We start from the raw sequence: 16,255 nt of genomic DNA on the forward strand, positions 1-16,255 counted from the left end.
CTCGTTGCGTTATATTTAAAAAGTGACGTATCTAGGTAGATGGGTCACTTTTTAAAATCAAGCGGCACATTATATCTGCGTGAGGTATAATGCATGCAGAGGGGGTGTTCCCCCGCAAAAAGCTTTGTAATAGCGACGCAGTGAAATGTTTGAGATTTCACTGCGTCACTTTTAGGATGCTGTTGCGTCCTTTAAATATAGTGCAACGAGGCACATTTTATTACACTGCTGTTGTGATGCGTCACTTTTCTGTGCGCACTCCTTATGACATTCCAGATGTGTCATATTTAATGTATGACGAATCATGTTGCAAGGAGTTACAGATACGTCAGTATTTCTGACATATCTGTAAACATAAAAGTGACGCGAGGCAGGCGCAAGATTTTGACGCAACAGCATCCTAAAAGTGACGCAGAGAAATCTCATAGATTTCAGTACGTCGTTATTACCAAGCTTTCTGCGGGGGAATGCCCCCTCTGCATACATTATACCTGATGCAGATATAATGTGGCGCAGAGTTTTAAAAAGTGACCCATGTACCTAGATGCGTCACTTTTTAAAAATAGCGTCAGGTATAATGCATGCAGAGGGGGTGTTCCCCTGCAAAAAGCTTGGTAATAATGACGCAGTGCGTCACTTTTAGGATGCTGTTGCGCCAAAATCTTGCGCCTGCTTCACAGCAAACCTTTCACATGGTGCTTTTTCCATGTGAAAGGACACATTACTGGAGTTGCGTCACTTTTGTGACGCACTCCAGCAATGCGTTACTTTTGTGTTTACAGATACGTCACAAATACTGACATATCTGTAACTCCTTGCGAATTGATTAGTCATATATTAAATATGACATATATGGAATGTCATAAGGAGTGCGTCCACAAAAGTGACACATTGCTGTTTTCACGTAGCGATGCGTCACTTTTCAGAAATGAGGCCTCCAGTTTATTCACTGTGTCATAACTTTCTTTTCTAACACTCACCTTCTTTCATTCCTCCTACTTCACTTCCTTTCACCTCTCATACCTTTCTGTTCTTTCTTACTCATTCTCCTTTCAATTATCAATGCACTATATTTCACTTACTTTTCATTTTTTTAAGAATATAGCTCTTTGATGAGAATTGGAGGTAGTTCTGAAAAGAACTTTTGGTTTTCTTCTTTTAACTGAACAGGAACAAAAACAGGGAATGGAAACTGCTCAACAGGAGCAAAAAGAAAACAAAAAAATTAGGGGTGGGAAGGGCAGCGATGGTTCTCCAATGCTCGAACCATGAGCAGGACACTTTGCTCCCCATAGGTGAGGAGTTGATTGCAGTATCTGCATTTGACGACCCCATGGTTAAATGCAGGTTGTATGTTTGCCACCTGCTCCTGCGATTGCTCTCTCCCAGAAGAAGTTGCTCCTCCGGTTGATGTAGAGGCCCCATCTCTGGGAACCTCTTGTGCCAGAGCCCTGACACTTTCCCGGGCAAAATTCTGGGGGTGCCTCCTCTCCACATGGCGAATCATGGTGAAGTTGCCAAAAGAGTACTTTTTTTGGGGGTTACCCCGTGACAGGACCTGTTTGCAGATCCTGCACTCCACTTTTGGTGCATTCACCTTTTTCTGGTCTGCTGGAAACTTAAAAAAATTCCAGATGAAATGCTCTTTGACCTTCGGCTGAGGAGGCTCTTCATCAATGAATTCAGGCTCATCTTCACTGCTGGATGGTCTGGCAGCCATGATTATCCAAGAAATATGCAAGAGCAAAAAGGCAGGTCTTTCAGTCACAAAAGTGAAAGAAGAAGTGAAGGAAATGGGTGGGGATTTCATTCATTGTAAAAAAAAACTGTTAGCAACCAATGAAAAGTGTTATTTTAGGGTCACATGACCCGACGCGTTTACGCTGCGCGCTCCGGAGCACTTCCGGTGCGTTTACGCAGCGCGATCGTAGGCGCTTCCAGGGCGTAAACGTGGAGCGATCGTAGGCGCTTTTGCGTGCGTTTACGGGCCGCGAACGTAGGCGCTTCCGAGGGCACTTACGTTGCGCGCCGAAGTGACGTCATCATACTTTTACAGAAATGCATAATCATTTTCCTTATTAAAAAAAACTAATTTTATTTGTATGGTACGAAATGTTTTGCATTATTATTAACTTTTCATTCATATTTTTTTTCACGAACGACAGTTGCGCTCTGGGTGCGCTTTCAGATGAGCTCACGGAAAAGCTTACCGGAGAGCTTAGCTGAAAACTTCCCGGAGCGCGCACCCAGAGCGCAAAAGAAAAAAATTATATAAAAAAAATGAATACTTTAAAAAAAACAGAAAATTGTAAAAAAAAAAAAAGGTTAGAAACTCGATACACAAAGGAATTAGCATTTAAAAAACCTATGAAATTCACTGAAAAAACCATAGGTTTCACACCAGTTATAGTTAGGAATTAGCATTTAAAAAACCTATTAAATTCACTGAAAAAACCATAGGTTTCACACCAGTTATAGTTAGCTGGAAATTTTACTGATATAAAACCATTGAAATTCCCACGTTAAAGTTTGTTGGACTCACTATAATTTGCGCGTGCAATGCACTGCTGATGACGTCACATATTACATCACTCATGACATGGTCAGTGACATCACTCATGACATCACTGATGACACCATCCAGTGAATGTGTGTCTTTCTGAAAAATAAATATATTTTATATATGTATATGTAAAAGTTGATAGAAGAATAAATGTTTAAATAAGTGTCTAAATGGATGGTTTTTATAAATTGATTGGTTAACTGGCTTATTAAGACATCATCAGCAGTGCATTGCACGCGCAAGTTATAGTGAGTCCATCTAACTATAACGTGGGAATTTCAATGGTTTTATATCAGTAAAATTTCCAGCTAACTATAACTGGTGAATATTATATATATATATATATATATATATATATATATATATATATATATATATATATATATATATATATATATATATATATATATATATATATATATATATATATATATATATATATATATATATATATATATATATATATATTACCTACTGGCGATAGCCAGTAGGTATATATAGTTAGGATTTTTCCTCTATGGGACTTTTGAAAATTCTATGTCTAATAACTTTGGCGTTTGTGGACGGAATCGGCTGAAATTTTCAGGAAAATGGCACATTTTGTTTCTGAGCAGCCCCTGAAAATTTGGTGGGGTTTCGTCAAGGGGGGGCTGAGAAAAAAGGGGGGTCCCAAAACGCGTTTTTTGCATTGAGTTTTCCATAGGGCGGTTGGACTCACTTTTAGCTCGAACGGCTGAATGGATTTGCACGAAACTTGGCAAAATTGTAGGGACTGTTAGCCCGATGTGCCTTTGCTAGGTCTCAATATATGTGCTCCAGTAGTTTTTGAGAAATTAACGTTCAAACCAAGATATATATCTGTAACAGCGCTCCGGGCAGCGATCCGGTCCGCTTACTTTTCGCTTATCGGAACTTATCGGAGCGCAGAAAGCTGATTGGCTCTCCGGTGTCTGTCAACATTCTAAACAGTCCGGAGCGGCCGCCATCTTGTCTCTCGGTAGGATCGAGAGAGAAGAAGAGGTGAAAAACGAAAGGGGAATTTAATGAAAGGGGGCAAGGTATCCCCCTCTTGAACCCCTAGGAATGTTGTTGGGGTTATTAAAGGGTCCCGTGGGGAAAATAAAAAAAAAATGATTTTTCACGGTAGAAGCGCGGCCGCGAACTGGTAGCGAAACGGGAATTCGCCATTTTGTGCTTCGTTAATTAAATTACTAGTTATAAGTGGGTGCGGGAGACGTATCCTAATCCCCTATGTTTCCTGAGGGTGGCTGAGGAGGCTGATATATGTTGATACATGTCTTCCAGCGGCTGTGCGTGAGCTTTTTTTTTGCTGCGTGACAGTCCGGAGCGGCCGCCATCTTGTCTCTCGGTAGGATCGAGAGAGAAGAAAAGGTGAAAAACTAAGGGGGAATTTAATGAAAGGGGGCAAGGTATCCCCCTCTTGACCCCCTAGGAATGTTGTTGGGGTTATTAAAGGGTCCCGTGGGGAAAATAAAAAAAAAATGATTTTTCACGGTAGAAGCGCTTCACGGGCCGCGAACTGGGCCGCAAACTGGTAGCGAAACGGGAATTCGCCATTTTGTGCTTCGTTAATTAAAGTACTAGGTATAAGGGGGTGCGGGAGACGTATCCTAATCCCCTATGTTTCCTGAGGGTGGCTGAGGAGGCTGATATATGTTGATACATCTCTTCCAGCGGCTGCGCCATCTTGCCTTTTTTCGAATGCCACAATTTTGTCGTGCACGGCAGCCATTTTAGATGCCAGGCTGGTCCCAGGCTATCACCTAACCCTGCGGATGTAGTTTATGGCCCCAGCTGTAGAGAATTCAGACATGCCAATCCTCCTGATTCAGGCGTGTGAGTACTGATTTCAGTGCTAGTCTCCCGCCTCCCGATTTCTGCAAGCAAAAACCCGGGGGCATATTACGAACAACTAGCGATAATTTTTGTCTCTAACTTGTTTAGAGACAAAAATTATCGCCGCACATCGGCGATTTTTATCGCAGATAAACCTTGCTATTATCGCTGAAAAGTCAGCGATATTCATGTATTATCGACCTAATGCTCTTAGCCATGTTATCCACCTCCCATTGGATAACATGGCTAAGAACTGCTCAGGGCAGGTGTTAGATTTTGGAGATATTCGCGCTTAGCGCGAATATCTCCAAAAGTTGGTAATAGAAGGTAGCGATGTTAGGGACTGTTTCCAGTCGCTAACATCTTGGCACGCCACTTTGCATGTCATTAGTGATAAGTATCACTGACATGCAAAGCGGGGCCCAAGATGGTCGCTATCTCCTTTTAGCTGTCACTAACTGGTGTTAGCGACTGCTTGGTAATAGGGAAATAATTTTATCTCCGCTTTCATGGCTTTTAAAGCCAAAAAAGCGGAGATAAACCCCCTTGATAATATGCCCCACGATTCCTTGGGGTTTCAGCTGACAGGGCTTGGTATTGTGTTACATGGTAATTTTTCCATGAAACGTCAGAGGGTCGATGCAGGGGTTCTAGAAGAGGTGATAAACCATTTAAGCCTCATGAACAAGCGCATGGTCTTTTAAAGATTTGTGAAGTACTCGGGGCGGCGGTGTGTGTGTGCCCTCTTTCAGGAGCGGGCGGGGGGGCACTGCCAGCAACTTGCCAGGTCAGGTAGTGTTCAACACGTGCATCACCCTTTCTCTGCCTGCTATTGCGCTCCATGCTTCGGAAAGGTAAGAAAAAGAACGTGCATTTGAGTTTGAAATGTCCGATCCTGCAGCAGCACACTTCCAAAGCCCACACATGACAATAACCCGATTCAAGGCCCCATTCACCCGTTTTTAAAAAAATAGATAACACTCCAACAAAGTAAGGTTATAAAACTTTATTAACTACTAACTTTAACGAACGGAACAAAAACTAAAAACATTTAAACATTTCTCAACACAAAAAGCAACAATGGTTAGAAGCTGTCTTTTGTGCGAATAGTCCCAAGGCAGCACAACGTGCAGAGTTCTGGACGGCACCCAGGTGATGTCGCCTGGGTGCCGCACTGGTTTAGGGATCCTACAATGCTGCTCCGAAAATTGGCGTGGGGCGTCCCGGGTGGGGCGGGGGGAGGCCTCGTCAGTAGCGGTCTGTTGTGCGAATAGTCCCAAGGCAGCACAACGTGCAGAGTTCTGGACGGCACCCAGGTGATGTCGCCTGGGTGCCGCACTGGTTTAGGGATCCTACAATGCAGCACAGAAAAACAGCGTGGGGCGTCCCGGGTGGTGCGGGGGGAGGCCTCGTCAGTAGCGGTCTGTGTCCAGTGTCACATGGCTGACACAACATGTACGACAGGCACCCAGGTGATGTCCAGTAAACTGCCGCACTGGTTTTGGTATCCTACAATGCTGCTCCGAAAATTGGCGTGCGGCGGCCCGGGGGGGGGGGGGCGTGGGGGAGCCGACGTGAACGGGCCTCCCCAGGTGGCGGCCATCTAGCTGAGTTGCGCTCGCTCTTGCGGCCACAGCGTCTCGCTCACCATGTTGTTGAGTTGCTCCCACTCTTGCAGTGCAGCGATAGGCGGCTGCCACATGGCTCTTAAAATGGCGGACAGCTCCTCGGTTTTAGGCCTGGCCTTCATGTTGGGGCGCTACCGGAACTGGGGTTCTGGTCTGGCCGATGGTTGGTGGAGACATTTTGACTATATCTTGGACCTGCCCGGCCTCGCCCAAAATGGCGCCGGTATAAATGGGACTCGTAACTCCTTGCCCGCAAATGTATATCTAGAAAATGTTATTGTAAGTGGCCCTGTCGTATTTTAATTACAAAATGTACGTCCACCGATTCCGCAACTGTTAGACACCTTTGTTCTTGCAACCTAATGGTCCGCTCGTTACGTTCTTCTACAGTGTAAATGTCTCCTCATCATATACGATTTCAGTTTGCTCCGTGGCCGGCCCACGTGGTTATAGGCCCGTATTTGTATACTGACATTTTCACAATAAAGGTTTTTAAAACAAAACACGGTAGTAGTATTTACATTTGTAAAGTTTTTACTTTTAGTGACTGTTTTCGAATCAGTAAAAGGCAAGTGAAATAAAGCAGTCCAATTACATGACGGATAAAAGGTATAATATGTAGGAACGCAGTAAAGATAAATGGTCAAGGGCAGTTGTGTTTTTCATGTCTGCAACATAAAGTGATCGATAAGAATCTGATAATCAGGCGTATCGGCGACTAAGACAGCAGGCCGAATCTCTTTTACTCAACGGCTCCGTCATGGAAGGAAGAAACGCCCTTTTTCTCGAAAAAGGAATATATTTTACTTGCAAGACAGTTGTAAATTTTCCGGGAAAGTACATTAGCCTGGAATATTATAACATATGTTTGAAAAAAAAATATTGTTCGAAAATAATAAAAAGCGTAATTTTTAGGTCATATGACCAAGCTTTTCATCATTAAATTAACAAAAGTAAAATGAACCAATGAAAAGTTTTATTAACAAGTCACATGACCTGTTATGCTTACGTTACGCGCTGTGCGCCGCGCCTCGGATCACTTCCGGGTGCGCTAACGCGGCGTGTCATAAAACGCATTACGCGACAACGTAGGTCAAGAATATAGTCTAAATGTCTCCACCAACCAGCGTTCAGAACACAACCCCTTTCAGCAGTCCAAAAAGTTCTGTTAAATGACAACAGAGGGGACAGGCAACAAGAACCATCAGTCAAAGAGGGGAGGGCAAGTTCTTCTCTTCCGGTTCATGTTGGGGCGCTACCGGAACTGATCGAATTGGTAGTCTATAGTGTTTCTGGATGTTTCAGACTAAAGCTGGCGTCAGCATGAGACCACTACCATCTCGTAGCTCCGTCGTGGCCATTCCACGAGCAATCATGGCAGCCGCTCCCCACCAGAAGCCTGCGGGAGTCGGAGGCCCCCAAGACTTTTGTAGAATCTTCACGGCTGAGGGGACGCTTTTCGAGAATGGGACCCAAGCCCTAGCAGACAAGCGTCCGAGTTCCAAGGTGTCCCAGGGCCATTTTAGTGGACCAGGCCCAAAACCGAAGAGCCGGCCGCCATTTTGAGAGTCCTGTGGCAGCCGCCTATCGCTGCACCGCAAGAGCGGGCGCATCTCAACTACATGGTGAGCGAGACGCTGTAGTCGCAAGAGCGGGCGGTAAACAGCTGAATGGCGGAAGAGGCACAGTGTAGCAAAAGCGGGCGGAATGGCAACTAAAACGATAAAGGGGCGCCCCACTACAGCTTGTCTTCAGGTCAAACGGATTGTGGGACAAGGTCCAGAATTGAAGAGTCATCAAAAGGCAAAAAGTTCCGCCGGACCCCGGGAGCCGGCCGCCTATGTCGGGGGCGATCTCAGGCTACACCAGTGCTATAAGACTTGGGGAGGGTGTCGGAGCCAAGCGTCTTCTTCGAGTCCATGGCCATCACACCGCCCCTCAGGGGCCTCCGTCAAGCTGTTTAGGAAGGTAACATATCACATTGTTTTCTAATGCAGTCAGGTCCACAAACGACACTCACTTACTTTGAGAATAGTGAAGCTGCAGTAGGTGGAAATAAGCTTCAGACAGTGTTACAAGCACTGCTCAGAACTCTTAACTATGGCACCCAACATCCAGAACTTATGCTATTTGAGAATGGTAGTGACATCGAAGCATCTCAGGGACCTAAACCATTAACGTACTTTCACGTATGAAAATCTTACTTGGGGAGGGGGCAGGAGCGAAGCGCCCCCTCCCAGTCAGCGCCACCACACCGTATGTTGAAAATCTGAAGCCATCGTTCTACAAAGTCAACCAAACTTGGATTGAAAAATCTAGAAAAATGTACAAACTGAAAACCAGTTTTGGTCAGCATAGCATCAGTAGCAACGCTTGAGTCAGCTTTGTGTCAAGCCGCCATTTTGATTCAACAAAGCACAGGCATTGAAAAAGGCTGAAATTCAGAACTCTAAACTATGGCACCCAACATCCAGGAGCTTGCCATCCGGATCTTGGAGCCTTGTGCTGTTTTCGTTCTATTCACACATCGGTCCACTACTGACATCATCTTATAAACCAACGTTATGTAAATAGTTTTTTAATAAAATGTTTTACCCTGTTTCTTTGCTGGTGTGTTGTCTACATTTTTAATATTTGCATAGGGTTTGTCGTTATTTTGTGCGGGATGGGTGATGGAGCCGAGCTGTCTTGCAGCCCTCATGGTGTGGAGCTCAGTTCATCTCATTATTTTCGTATTTCTCATGAAGGGTTGTTCCTAATATTTCTATTTTAGCGAGGTCAAAAAGAGATCCAATTAGTGGCCTACTGATTTTGCTCGATTACTTTTATTTTTTTACACGATTTTTCACTATCTGCAAAGACTAAACAGAGTATTGCGCCTTTGTGCTTGTTTGTAAATAGAGAATGATCCAAAGAGAACCAATTCTAAAACAGTAAATGCTTGGACAACAATCAATCAAATGGAGAGACAAGGAGGCACGACGGATTACAACGGGGGTAAAGGCCTGCGTTAACTACCCTTCAGTATCTGCAAAGAGAGAGTACTACTAAGGGAAAAGAGGGGAGGGGGGGGGGTGCAGCGTTCAAAGCACATCAGCGTGCATAAATACGAAAATGTTTTTATCTATCACGTACTTGACATTTTAAAGCTTTTCATATTTGCTATTAAAAAACCAATGAAATTCACAGAAAAAACCATAGGTTATAGTGGATATATAGTTAGGAATTTGCATTTACAAAACCTTGAAAATTCAATGAAAAAACCATAGGTTATAGGCCATATATAGTTAGGAATTCGCATTTACAAAACCTTATTTTACTCGCATAAAACCATTGAAATTCCATATATAGTTAGAAGCGCTAACTATATATCGCGCACCCGCAATCCACTGCTGATGATGTCACATATTACATCATTCATGACATGGTCAGTGACATCACTGATGACATCACTGATGACATCTCAAATGACATCACTGATGACAACTCAAATGACATCACTGATGACATCTCAAATGACATCACTGATGACATCAGTGATGACAACTCAAATGACATCACTGATGACATCTCATTTGTCATCACTGATCACATCACTCATGTGATAATACAATGAACCTCTTCAGACTCTAATATAACCTTACATACACTCAGTATAAACAGACACTCACAGACTGTCACTCATCCATGGAGTTACTCACACACCTAGTCAGTCATGCAAAGAATCAATCACACCTCCATTTCCTCAACTATAAAGTTATACACATCTTACTTATTCAAACATATAATAACACATATTTATTCTCTTATATAATCCCTGATACAAGCTCACAGTGATCGATACAGCCACTCACACATTCACTGGCTCTTATGTTCAGTTATTTATATATCTCAACTCTCACATGTATTGTGTTTTACATACGTACTTACTTGCACATGTAGCAATGAGAAATCCATTCACTCACCAACACACCCATGCACAGTCAACCGCCCATATAGCTGTTTCCACATGCACTCTTGAACTCATACTCCTAGTGAATCAACTGCTTACACATCTATGCAAAGAGTCACGCACCTCCCAGCCACCCACACACACACTCAGCCTCCCATTCAAATACTTGGACAACCAATGAATAACCCATACAGTTACTCATATAGCTACTGATCAACACATGCAGCAGCTTACACAACAACAAACATACTGATGCACAAATTAAGACAGTTTAGTCACTAACCCATGCACTCAGTGAGACACATTTAATCACTCACTCATACAGTCAGTCATGCACCTACTAAATCCTTCATCCAGACACTTATACATCCACTCATTCTTCAATATGTGAAACATATTTTAACTTTACAGAAACATACAGTCACTGGATGTTGTCATCAGTGATGTCATCAGTGATGTCATTTGAGATGTCATCAGTGATGTCATCAGTGATGTCACTGACCATGTCATGAATGATGTAATATGTGACATCATCAGCAGTGGATTGCGGGTGCGCGATATATAGTTAGCGCTTCTAACTATATATGGAATTTCAATGGTTTTATGCGAGTAAAATAAGGTTTTGTAAATGCGAATTCCTAACTATATATGGCCTATAACCTATGGTTTTTTCATTGAATTTTCAAGGTTTTGTAAATGCAAATTCCTAACTATATATCCACTATAACCTATGGTTTTTTCTGTGAATATATATATATATATAAGAAGATTCTCATTTAATACGGCAAAGCTTTGGAACTCGCTCCCCCTAAAACTTCGAGCTGAACCCTGTACACTGCGTTTCCGCAAAGGTCTTAAAACCTTTCTGTTTCCGGCATAACGCCTCGATGCTATCCCCTCTACCATCTGATGTTGTCTGGAAGCGCCGGGATGCCCAAGGGTAGCTGCGCGCTCTATAAGATTTTAAATAATAATAATAATATATATATATATATATATATATATATATATATATATATATACATATACATATATATATATATATTACCTACTGGCGGTCGCCAGTAGGTAGTTATAGTTAGGATTTTTTTCAATGTTAAATCTCAAAATTCTATTTGGAATAACTTTGGCGCCGGTTCCCTGAAAGTTTGGGGTGGATTCGTCAAGCGGGGGCCTAGATAAAAGGGGGGTCCCAAAACGCGTTTTCCCCATGTTAATTTCCATAGGGTGGTCGATTTCACTTTTAGCCCGAACGACTGAATGGATTTCCACCAAACTTGGCAAAATTGTATGGACTGGTAGCCCGATGTTCCTTTGCTATGTCTCAAGATATGTGCTCCAGTGGATTTTGAGTAATTTAGGTTAAAAAAAATATATATATCTATAGGCGTGCTCCGGTGCGCGCACCGGGGAGCGCACCAGGCGCGACACGTGACTTGCGCGCGGAAAGCTGATTGGCTCACGGGTGGCAGGGTAGACTCCCTCCTGACCCCCTAGGTTTGATGTTAGGGCTAAAATAGGGTCCTGCGGGGCATTTAAAAAAATATATTTTTTTTATTTGCGCGGGGGGAATGCCCGGTACGTGCACCGGGAAGCGCACCGGAAAGCACACCGGGGAGCGAAGCACGGGGAAAATCCAGGGCCTTATTTATGAAGGCCTTGTGACAGTTTTGCGCCTTCTGTGCATCACTTTTTGTGACGCACCAGCGGTGTAAAAAAGTGCGCCTCGTTGGCTATATTTAAAACGTTACGCATCTAGGTAGATGGGTCACTTTTTAAAACCCTGAGCCACATTATACCTGCGTCAGGTATAATGTATGCAGAGGGGGCGTTCCCCCGCAAAAAGCTTCGTAATAGTGACGCAGTGAAATCTATGAGATTTCACTGCGTCACTTTTAGGATGCTGTTGCGTCAAAATCTTGCGCCTGCCTCACAGCAGGCGTAAGACTGACGCAAGACCTTTCACATGGGGAATTCCCCATGTGAAAGGACGCATTACTGGAGTTGCATCACTTTTGTGACGCACTCCAGCAATGCATCACTTTTGTGTTTACAGATACATCAGAAATACTGACGTATCAGTAACTCCTTGCGACATGATTCGTCATACATTAAATATGACACATCTGGAATGTCGTAAGGAGTGCGCACAGAAAAGTGACGCATCGCTGTTTTCACGCAGCAATGCGTCACTTTTCAGAAATGAGATGTGTCACTTTGTAAATATGACTGAATAAGGTGCCTTTTTTACAGCACTGGTGCGTCACAAAAAGTAACGCATCGGTGGCGTTAAAGTGACGCATGGCCTCATAAATGAGTCCTTCAGTCTTCTACTCATGAGTCATATTAAATTTATGACGTATTATGTTGGAAGGTCTTTTAGATACGTTAGTATTTCAGATGTATCTGTAAATGCAAAAGTGAAGCATTGCTGGAGTGTGCCACAAAAATGAAGCAACTCCAGCAATGTATCCTTTCACATGGGGCCAAGCCCCATGTGAAAGGGCCTGCACGCCTGCTGTGAAACAGGTGTAAGATTTGGAAGCAACAGCGTCATAAAAGTGACGCAGTAATATCTCATAGATTTCACTGCGTCACCTCTACGACCCTTTCTTGCGTCAATACGTCCCTTTTGCATACATTACACCTGACGTAGGAATAATGTGGCGCAGGGGTTTACAAAGTGACGCATTTACCTAGATGCGCCACTTTGTAAATATGAATAAATAAGGTGCATTTTTTATTGGACTGATGCGTCACAAAAAGTGACGCTTTGGTGGCGTTAAAGTGACGCATGGCTTCATAAATGAGGCCTTCTGCCTTCAACTCCAGCAATGCATCTTTTCTTACCCTTCCACACCCCTGTTCCTTTTCAACATTTTCTTTGAATATCAACATTCCCCATATTCACTCTTCTTCTCCTTACTTTCTTTCCAAACACTCACCTTCTTTCAGTCCTCCTACTTCACTTCCTTTCTCCTCTCATACCTTTCTGTTCTTTCTTACTCATTTTCCTTTCCATTATCAATGCACTCTATTTCACTTACTCTTTTTCATTTTTTTAAGAATATAGATCTTTGATGAGAATTGGAGGTAGTTCTGAAAATAACTTTTTGTTTTCTTCTTTTTTCTAAACAGGAACAAAAACAGGGAATGGAAACTGCTCAACAGGAGCAAAAAAGCAAAAAAAATTAGGGGTGGGAAGGGCAGTGATGGTTCTCCAATGCTCGAACTATGAGCTGGACACTTTGCTCCCCATAGGTGAGGAGTTGATTGCAGTATCTGCATCTCATGACACCATGGTTAAAAGCAGGTTGAATGTTTGGCACCAGCTCCTGCGATTGCCCCCTCCCAAAGAAGTTGCTACTCCGGTGGAAGTAGAGGCCCCATCACTGGGAACCTCTTGTGCCAAAGCCCTGACACTTTCCCGGGCAAAATTCTGGGGGTGCTTCCTCTCCACATGCCGGATCATCGTGAAGTTTCCAAATTACTATTTTTTTAAGGGGTTACCCAGTGACAGGACTTCTTTGCAGATCCTGCACTCCACTTTTGGAGCATTCACCTTTTTTTGGTTAGGTGGTATTTAAAAAAATTTCCAAATAAAGTGTTCCTTCACCTTTCGTTGAGGAGGCTCTTCATTGATGAATTCAGGTTCTTCAGCACTGCTGGATTCTCTGGCAGCCATGGTAAACCAAGAAAGATCCAGGAGCAAAAAACAGGTCTTTCAGTCACAATAGTGAAAGAAGAAGTGAAGGAAATGGGTGGGGATTTCATTCTTTGTAAAAAAAACTGTTAGCAACCAATGAAAAGTGTTATTTTATGGTCACATGACTTGATGCGCTGACACTGCGTGCACCGGAGCGCTTCCGCGTGCGCACACGCGGCGCGAACGTAGGCGCTTCCGGTAGTTTCACAGAAATGCAAAATAATTTTCTTTTCCTTATTTAAAAAAACTGCTTTTATTTGTATGGTATGAAATGTTTTGCGTTATTATTAACTTTTCATTCATAATTTTTTCACGAACGAAAGTAGCGCTCTGGGTGCGCTTTCGGGAGAGCTTACCGGAGCGCGCACCCAGAGCGCCCCAGGAAAAAATGATAAAAAATAAATAAATAATAATACTTACACAAAGCAGCAAATTGTAAAAAAAACATAGGTTAGAAACTCGATATAGAAAGGAATTAGCATTTGAAAAACATATGAAATTCACTGAAAAAACCATAGGTTTCACACCAGTTATAGTTAGGAATTAGCATTTAAAAAACCTATTAAATTCACTGAAAAAACCATAGTTTTCACACCAGTTATAGTTAGCTGGAAATTTTACTGACATAAAACCATTGAAATTCCCACGTTAAAGTTTGTTGGACTCACTATAACTTGCGCGCCTGCAATGCACTGCTGATGACGTCACATAATACATCACTCATGACATGGTCAGTGACATCACTCATGACATCACTGATGACACCATCCAGTGAATGTTTGTCTTTCTGAAAAACATATATATGTTTTATATATGTATTTGTAAAGTACGATGGAAGAATAAATGGTTAAATAAGTGTGTAAATGGATGTTTGTTTTTAAAAGAATTGATTGGTTAACTGCCTTATTAAGTGTATCTTAGTGAATACATATATTAGCAAGTAACTTTTAAATATTGAAATGTATGTATCAGTTGCAATTAGTGCAAGAAATATATACAAAGTGACTAAACTATACTGCCCTGTGTGCAAAAAAGCTTTCAATAACAGTGCAAATATCCACGTCTAAAAAAGTGATAAAAAGGACTTATAATGATGAAAACGAATTTGAGCATTAAAAATGGATGAGCATGTCACTAACCCTGGGCGAAGCACTACGCTACGCTCGTGGAGTTTGCGAAGTTTGCGCATTTTCGCACTAGGCGAGCTGCACGTAGCACAGTGCGAACACGCGTAGTGCAGCGAAGCGTAGTGCAGCGCTAATTTTTTGCTTGTTCACGGTCCTGAACGTCATGTTCGCGACCGCGAGCAAGCAAAATTACATCCCGGCGAGATTCTCAACGCGGGGAGGTAAGGTTTCTAATTTTGAATGGTTGCGCATGCTCGCGACCGCTCTCAATGAGAAACTACCAGTTCGCGTTGAGAAAGCTGCAGCTCGAGTAATAATCTACTCGAGCAGCAGAAAACTACAGCTCGCACTGTGCAAGATGCCGTTTTCAATGATTGCACAGTGCCGGATGCTTGTCCGCACTGTGCAATCATTGAAAACGCATCTTGCACAGTGCGAACATGCTAATACGCAGCTCCCGTAGTCCTACGTGAAGTTCGCGTAGTGCGAAGTGCACTTCGGGTAGCGCTACTTCGCGAACTACGCCTACCCCTACATGTTACCTATATCAAAATTGGCCATAGCCATATTGTATTAATAAAAGGTAAATCGAAAACATTTGTAAAAACACTCGTAATTTCATCATATGTAGAAAACGTGAAAAGAAACCTCATAAAACAACAATTCATGAGATAAAAATAGAAAATAGAATAGAAAAAGTGGAAGAAATGCATATAAATACTAAGTCTATGCATTTTAAAGCTTACAGGAAATTATGTATATCTTCTGGGTTTTTAAGGCTATTTGGCCACTTACTATCAAATTCCAAGATGAATCGAGCTTCCAACTGTCTCAGCAATAATTCCCTATTGCCTCCTCTATGAGGTTTTGGGACTGAGGCAATTACAAAATAAGACAGACAGTCATGTTTAAGAGCAAAATGCCACGCTATTGGGTAGGCCGGATCATTGTGTAGTATGGATCTTAAATGCTGTAGAATCCTGACGTGCACTGGCGATTTTGTACTGCCTATGTAATTTAAATTAATTTAAATTACATGTGCACATCAGGATTGCCTTTGATAGGGATCTCAACAGAACCAAATGGAATATTGTAGTGAGTTTTAATAATGCCGAAATTACAGGCCCTGCAATGAGAACATTTTATGAACTCCGATTTGGGTTGAAGCCAGGAAATATGTTGTTTGAGTTCAGGACTACTAGTGTCCAGCTCAGTTCCCATACTTTTGGCTCTCCGGAATGTGACCAATGGCTGACTTGGTAGTTCGTGATTTAAAATGTTATCAGTCAGCAATATAGTCCAATTCCTTTTAATGATGCCCCTGATCTTATTTTCTTCATTACTATAACTAGTGATGAATCTGGGGCACTCGTTCGTAGTTGGTATCTAGAATGACAGCTTCCCTGGACAACAGACACTCTC

This window comes from Lissotriton vulgaris, chromosome 3_1, assembly GCF_964263255.1.
Source record: "Lissotriton vulgaris chromosome 3_1, aLisVul1.2, whole genome shotgun sequence".
Lineage (NCBI taxonomy): Eukaryota > Metazoa > Chordata > Amphibia > Caudata > Salamandridae > Lissotriton > Lissotriton vulgaris.